The 8604-nt window shown below is 38.7% G+C and overlaps 1 protein-coding gene across 8 annotated transcripts in view; it reads right to left on the reverse strand.

The window, feature by feature from the left end:
* Positions 1-8604, reverse strand: part of LOC108690011 (rho guanine nucleotide exchange factor 12) — a 368684-nt gene that overhangs the window by 203150 nt on the left and 156930 nt on the right. The gene's annotated exons all lie outside the window — the stretch shown is intronic.

An 8604-nucleotide genomic window follows, 5' to 3' on the forward strand; every position in this document is an offset into this window, starting at 1 on the left:
GTCTATATATACTTAAGAAAGGCGATAAAAACACAATGTACATAACCATATATGGACGACCTATTATTATTTTCCCATGATAGAAGTTTCAAGGAATTCAGCATAAAGAAATTCGAGAAGAAATTCAGAACAAGAAATCAAGGACCAATATCCAGAAACCTAAATGCAAATGTTAAGCGTGATTTCAGAATGACTCTTGATCAAAGAGATTATATTGAGAAGATCCTAAAAAGGTTCAATATGAAGAACTGCAAGCCGATCCAGACATCATTGGTAAATCAAAAACTCACCAAGAATATGCATGAAGAAAAAGAAACAAATGTGATTGCGATGAAAAATATTCCGTACAAAGAGCGCTGAGTAGCTTCATATATATCAATTGTAAGTAAGAATATTCAAGCCTATAATGTCGAAGCTAGATTTTTAATGCTTAAAATAATTCAATGTGAATATATACTATATATGTACATGCATATATACCATATTTGTAGCTATTCAAATTGCGCGCCGAATTGGTTTTTCAAGCTTACAAACGCAATTAAATTAAAACTGGAATAATATCACAAATTAAATTGTCAAGCAAATTTTGAAGTCTAATCCGGTATTATATTAACAATAATCACTTATTATTGTTTACACACATTGCCTGAAAGAAGCATTATTGTTCCTACATACAAGGTGCGTCATCAAAATCCGGATAAATCGAACAATTTCTTTAAACAAAATATTTTTAATGAAAAATATTACAAAAAATCCTTTTACATAACACTTAGGGGATTCCTATAGAATACAATTATTCGATATATCAATACGATTATTCGATATATGTAGCGCCATCCATATCGATGAATGCTTCCTCAATAACGGTCCGTAACGTCACACTGTCGAGACTTATTTGTGACTCTTTCAACTTGTACGTAGTAATCCAAGGGATTTAAATCTGGGCTGTTGGGAGGACAGAATTGAATCAAAACTTGAATCAAAACATATCGACGTTGTCTGAGAGCCAATTTTGAATCAAATGACTCGTATGAATCGGTGCACCGTTCTACTGAAAAACATATGACCTTCCGGACGCCACAGTTCCATCCTTCACTACATCCATCAAAACGCGCAATAATTGTCAGCACAATGATTGGGTCATCCGAAATCAGCGCTTGAGCCCTTTCAACGAAAGAGGTCCTCGCGGTGCGTTCTTCCGAGTGACTCTTCCTCGCTGGCATACTGAAACCTTCGTTGGACTGTTATAAAGTCGTATATTTTGTCACAACGTCATAAACGGTTGATCTTGGGAGCATCCAAAGAACCGAATTATTTCCGTTGCTGAGCATCCAGCACCAAAGGCCTTCGATGATCGCGGCTCTTCGATTATACTCTGCACTTGGTTTCAACATTGCGACCAGCGAGAATATGACTGTTTTCTAGAAGCCTCAGGCTTTCTCGGAACGCTAATAACAACTTCTGGCAGAGGCACAATATAGCGGAAAATTTAAATTGAAATTTGTCCGGATTTGGTGACGCGCGCGCACGCATGCACGCACGCATTTAAAGGGGGACATAAGATGGTGTTATTAATTTGATTTTGGAAAGTTGTTTAAAAATCACGTAAAAGTCATCAATTTCTTAAATGGAATATATTCATGAATCAATATTTCTTAAAATCTGAATCCATTTCAATTTATTTCAATCCTCGTTTGCTGGGTTATATAGTTTGAAGTGCGTGCGTGCGTGCGTGCGTGCGTGCGTGTGTGTGTATGTGTGTATGTGTATACAGGGTGTTTGGAAATTAGTGATAAGTCTTTCGCACAGGGGCAGAATGGTCTGAGAAGAAAAAAGTCCTCTACCATTTTACGATTGTTGCAATGGTTAACGGGTTAATTTATGAAAATAGCCAAATTCGCCCAGTCCACCGTCAAATGCAAGAGCGCGACAAAATGGGCGCGCGCTCGCCGTCGCTAGACATTATGTGCGACGGCGAACACGTGCGAGTTTGGTCAGTTTCCGATCGTGACAATATCGTGAGATTCGTAAGATTGCATGGGACTTGCATGGACTTGCGGAGCACGAAAGGACTTGCGGTTCACGTGTAGATGCTCACGGGAATCGGACATTTTGGTATTGAATCGAGTGTCGCGTGGGTGTTCGACTTTATTATTGTTGGTTCTCGTGACCATCTAAAAAGGGCTTTTATAACGCGCGGATCTACTTGGATTTTCCTTTTTGCGGTTTTCGCTTATGGCTGAGGTCGAGCGGAGGAGGTTGCGTCGGACGATTCGATCGATGGCCGTGGCGGTCGACCGCTTTCCTCTGTCCTCTCCTCTTTCCTCAGTCCCTCGGTGCCTTCCAATTTTGTAAATGGACAAGTCCTACCGACAAATTTAGATTCGCCGCCGCACTTTTCAATTTAATGGCGGAAACTTCGTTTGAACGGCTAACACCATGTGGTCCATAAGTGAAACCAGTAGCACACCCCTCCCCATAGAAACGGATCAAGAATTTACTCAAGTTTTCAGAAAAAAAGGCATGTAATAAAAAGACTCGCATAAAGTTAAAATGAAGGTTGTGAAGTCGTCCATTCAACCTAGTGACGCCGTGTCCTCTCACCATTTCTGATAACGTGGATGGATTTCATCAGGCTTCAGCCCAAACAGATTGTACCATGCAGATCTAATTATCTTTATTCCGACACGGATAAATCGCCCTATGCAGTTTATATTCGGATAAATTTTCCATCATACATTTCTGTTTTATCCAAAATAGTATCCGAGATAGCTAACGCGAATATTTTATTCATTAACTAGGCAGTGGCAAGGCTATAGTAAAGATTAGGCGAAAGCCGCTAACCGCTTATCAATATCACTTTTGAAAAATACAAGATCAGGATCTTCATTCCATCGTATCGCATTTTCAGAACAAGTATCGTTAAAGGTATAGACCAATCACTCTCCTTAGAATGCCTCAAGGACAATATTCGGTCGCCTGTTAAAATTTTAGAGATTCAGGGATTGAATCAATGCATGACTATAAATCACGAAAGGACTTATATCCCTTCAAGAACTCTTTGTATCAAGTTCGTAAGACAGTCGTTGTCTAAAGATATCATTTTATTTAACGCTAAGTACGCCGTTGAACTGTATGTGTCTAAGATCAGGATTTGTTTACGTGTGCTACAGAGTGGAACATATAGGAAAAGCAAAACCGAGATGCCTTTACTGCGGACAGGAGCGTGACAAATCTGTTGCAAGCACAAATTATTACCTACAAAATGCATCAACTGCAGTAGAGAACAGAAGTTGAACTTCGTTTGACCGGTCATTCGGAAGCACAAGGATGTCATCAATCTTGCTGCATACGAGAACATACTTCACATCGAGGCGAAAAGAATAATTGCTGCAAACGGTAACTCAATTAGTTCCTTCATCTCTATAAATCCTCATAATTTTTCTTAATAATTTTTCTGTAATAATTTTCAGCAGTCGTCTTACAGAAATCACCGTGACATAATCACTTTCAATAGATTCTCTAACATGAATTCCGAAGATCCTGGGGATATTAGAACAACATACTACCCGAGTTGCGAAAACAGCAAGCGCATCTTCGTCGCATTCCCTCTATAAACCAAGTATCGCCAATATGGAATCTCTTCCGGTAATGCTCGTGTGGAGATGTCATAAAGGCATCGAGGCGGACAACTTCTAAAAATAGCACTAATAAAATCATGCAACAATATAATGAAATTCTCTGTGAACCCGATGGTTACGGAGGACAGAATTCTGCTCAAAGAATGAGAACTTTTACTCTGTCAATAGCGTTTTTGAATAGATATTAACATTTTTATTCAGCTTCAAGAATCTGTTCAATAATCAGCAGCTATCACTTATTGACTCAGTAATCGCAATACTATCAAGGGTAAACTTTATTAGAAATTCTAATCTCAATCTTAATTTCCTCATTAACCTATTCGACGATGCTGGGCTTAACAACTCCTAGAACTTCAGAAATTAACACTAAAATTCATTAATAATAGAAGAATTCCTCGCTTATTCAGCATCGTTCAATAGAACTGTTTTACCTCAGCTGCAATCAATCTGCAAGAATTATGACATTATTTCCATCCAAGAATCGCTCCACTCTCGATCCTCTATATTTTCTCTGCGCGGATTCTATGTCGTGAGAGCGGACATAACTAATCCAGATATGAGAGTAGTCTGCAGACACAATATAATAAATCGTTTTCAGCACTATTGACCTATTGACCAAATTGGAAAGATGATTCGATGGAGATGCTTGGTGTGGAGGTATCTTCTGACAACGAAAAATTCACAATTATTAACATCTATCGTCATCCGAATTGCAACATTCCTACTCAATTCTATGAAGATCTCATGAGGTTCAGAAACTCAAAAATTAACTGCATTTTTCTTGGGGATTACAATGCCCATCACCCCCTGGGACTGCTCAAACACGGATCACGCCGGCAAACTGATTCTAGCATTAGAGTAGAGAATCACTAAGTCTACATTCTTAACAATCAGCGACCACGTTGCTTCTCCCACCTAACTCTGGCAATCATTGACTTGAGCCATAGCCACCGCTAATATGGCTCTCCTGTGTGAAGTGCGCACAGAGAAGGACACCTGGGGTGCCCTCCCGAATCTAAAAAATAAAAATTCCTACAACTGAAAACTTTTATAATTTTAAAAAGGCGAGGACGAAATGCTCCAAGATTCTTTACAGGGAAAAAAGGAAAGAATGGAGAAAATTTGTTGGATCCTTTGATTCCAAAATGCTCCAAGATTCTTTACAGAGAAAAAAGGAAAGGATGGAGAAAATTTGTTGGATCCTTTGATTCCAAAATTCTCAGAAATTTGGTCAGAGCCTTTAAACGATGCAACTTGATGTTTCCAAATTATATAGTTGATCCTTCTAAAGAGAGATAGTCCGCCGTCCTGTTTTCAAGATAACTCAACGAGTTTAGAAGAAATGAAAAGGAAAGATGATCTCAACTCAGGTACTGTTTTTGAGGAAATCGATTCACCAATCACTGTCAAATATTTAGATCTCGTAATTTCCGCTGCAAAAAAGAAATCGGCCTGGACAGAATCAATAATAATATGCTGGCATATTTGCCATATAAATACAAAGAGTTTATTAGTGAATCTTTTCAATAGTTTTATAGCTAAGGGATTTCCAGAAGAGTGGAAAATATCCTTAGTTACCTTTATTCCCAAAGCGAGAACTTGGGAGTTAGGCCCATCCCCTTGCTTCCATGCATTTTAAAATTACTTGAGAAAATAATGTACTGATGACTACTCTGGTTGATATTGTAGAATCGCAATCACTTCTTCCTCACAACAGATGAGATTCCACCCTAGTCAGTTATGCAACGACAGTTTAGTTACATTTACTGTATTCTTAGAGCTGCTTTCAGCGGGAAATTTCTAGTTGTTGCCTTTTTGAATATCACTGGAGCGTTTGATAATAAATACACCCTTCAGCAGTAATCAACGAACTTAAAAACGCCGGAGCACCTGCTCCAATCAGGAAATTTGTGGAGAATTTGATTATCGCCAGGATAGTAAATACACTTCATCAGAAGATGAGATAATGACAAATATTTTGAGTATAAAGGCACTCCTCAGGACTTGATTCTTAGTCCCTTACTCTTTATTCTGTCCTTGAGCAGGATCAAGGAATGCGTTGTGAAAGAAGCTGAATTTCTTTAATATGCAGATGATATAGTCATCTTTGTCGCAGGTAGCAATCCCTTGAAAGAGCTCTCCAAGGTGCAAAGTACTCTGGATAATGTTGTAGTCTTTCTTACTAATTTTGCTCATGGGATAACAGGCCATATCAAGGACAGAGCAAGTCAGATTTCTGAGAGTGATTTTGGATAGCAGAACGAAAGGTAATTTTCATTTCAAGTATCTTGTCCAAAAAGGACGAGCGATTATCAATACTATTTCCTCGCTCACGACTGTATGGTGGGGCTTCCTAATCCTAAGTGTTTGCTCTCTATTTACAGATTAGTATTCAGAAGTGTCATAGAGTACGCCTGCTCTATTGTTTGGCATGGTAATTCCAACATGGTAATTCCTTCAATTGGAAAGGTTATATTTTAAAACTATCAGAGGCACTGGGACAATCGATCTCAATTAACATAATGTTATGTGAGGCAAGAGAACTGCCTTTAAAACTTAGATTTAATTTCTTGAGTGAGAGATTTCTATTAAAGTGCACATCAAAAAAGAATTATTCGATCATTAACGATATAAAGCGTTTGAGAAGAATATTGCTTACTGGTAAGCAAAGAACACTCATACTTAAAAAAATCCCTTTCTTTTAAATTCTACAATATATCACTAACAAACACGAACTGGCGCATATGCACAGATCCTATTCCTTTGAACGCTTGATTTTTCGTAAAGAATTTGTGACATGCCACAAAGATTCTAATCCGAAGAAAGTTCTAATTGCGAAATTCAGAAATTTAGTCACACCTCCGGGATCTTGACAGTTCTGCTCTCACAATCTATACGGATGGATTTAGAATTTCGGAGGACATCTGCGCAAATGCGGCATTCTATTAACCAGAGCTTAGCCACTGCTTTAAATACAAATTAACCTCGAACTCTTCGGTATTCACAGCAGAAGTTAGGCTTTTACAAGCCCTTATCCTCGCACTAGAGCGGGTTACCTTAAAATCATAATTTTCTTTGACTCTCGGAGTGTGCTGGAGGCTATCAACTCGGTTAAGCTGATCAATGGTAACTATACATAGAATCAAACAACTTTTATTGCAACTAGCAGGGAACGATCAAATTCTCTCTCTCTCTCTCTCTCTCTCTCTCTCTCTCTCTCTCTCTCTCTCTCTCTCCCTCTCTCTCTCTCTCTCTCTCTCTCTCTCTCTCTCTCTCTCTCTCTCTCCCTCTCCCTCTCCTCCCCCCCCTCTCTCTCTCCTGGATTCCGTACAAAGATATTCTGGGGAATGAAGTAGCTAAGTGATAAAGTGACTAAGGAAGCATTCCTCGGGCCCAAGAGGATTCTTTTTAACTGCCTATTCGGACCTTCAAGCGGAGGCTAGATCTAAATCGCAGCAATGCGCGCATTATTCCACTCTATACTTACCAGTGTCACCGAAACTCTAATATTTTAAACTTCCTCTTAGTAGGAGCGAGAGTAGTATTGATCAACAGACTAAGATCTAACCACTACAACCTTAACTACAGTCTTCATAGAAAGAACATGCTAGAATCACCAGCGTATCCTAAGCAGAATGCTAACTATATCATCTTTAATTATTGGCTCATTACAGACAAATCCAGACTTTTGTCTGCTCATCTTAGAAATATCTCCTCTCAAAACTCTTTGGACAAATCCATCTAAATCCATCCGTATAAATTGTGAGAGCAGAAGATCTGTCAAGATCCCGGAGGTGTGACTAAATTTCTGAATTCCGATTTCGCAATTAGAATTTTCTTTGGATTAGAATCTTTGCGGCATGTCACAAATTCTTTACGAAAAATCAAGATCAAACGCTAGAAAGGAATAGGATCTATGCATATGCGCCAGTTCGTGTTTGTTAGTGATATATTGTAGAATTTAAAAGAAAGGGATTTTTTTAAGTATAAGTGTTCATTGCTTACCAGTAAGTAATATTCTTCTCAAACGCTTTATATCGTTAATGATCGAATAATTCTTTTTTGATATGCGCTTTAATAGAAATCTCTCACTCAAGAAATTAAATCTAAGTTTTAAAGGCAGTTCTCTTGCCTCACATAACATTATGTTAATTGAGATCGATTGTCCCAGTGCCTCTGATAGTTTTATAATATAACCTGCCCTGAAACATTCCTCACCTAAACTCTGCAGACTGCTCCTCTCCTTTTTTAAGACTATTGATATCTCCACATAAACTCTGTTGCGCCGGCGATTTCTCCCCTTCTCCAATTTCCTTCCGAGGCGTTTCGGGGAGTTTCGAGGAGAGGAGGGGTGGGAGGACGAGGCATTTGCTTCAGAATCCGACGATCTTAGAACATAATAATCCTTTTCTTTTCTTTTTTGGGGGAATTCTTGTGGAAGGTTGGAGGCTTGGCTACTTTTATAAGTTAATATACAATAATAACTTGTTAACCATTGCGACAATTGTAAAATGGTAAAGGACTTTTCTTCTCAGTTTAGTCCATTCTGTCCTGTGCGAAAAACTTATCACTAATTTTCAAATATTCTGTGTACGCACCGATAGGAATTTTTTACAGTATTAAAAACTTTTATGCATAATTACAACATTTTATGCATAATAAAAGTATTATTATGAATATTGACGAGCGAGAGACACCAAGATATCTCACTCGTAACAAATGTGAGATAGCGAAAGGACACCGCGAGCCGACATTACGTCCAATTATGTTTTGTCTTTCGTGCGCCTTGCATTAGGGACAAAATATCGGAGCAGCCTCCCACTATTTTTTCCCTTCGTGCTCCTTGATTTCTCCACGTTTTCAGACGCGCGTATGCGCTACGGTATGTGTAACGCCGCGCACCGAACATCAGGGGACACCATTCCTATCGGTGCGTGTACAAGTATACGTATATATATATATA

Source organism: Atta colombica, unplaced genomic scaffold, assembly GCF_001594045.1.
Source record: "Atta colombica isolate Treedump-2 unplaced genomic scaffold, Acol1.0 scaffold29, whole genome shotgun sequence".
Lineage (NCBI taxonomy): Eukaryota > Metazoa > Arthropoda > Insecta > Hymenoptera > Formicidae > Atta > Atta colombica.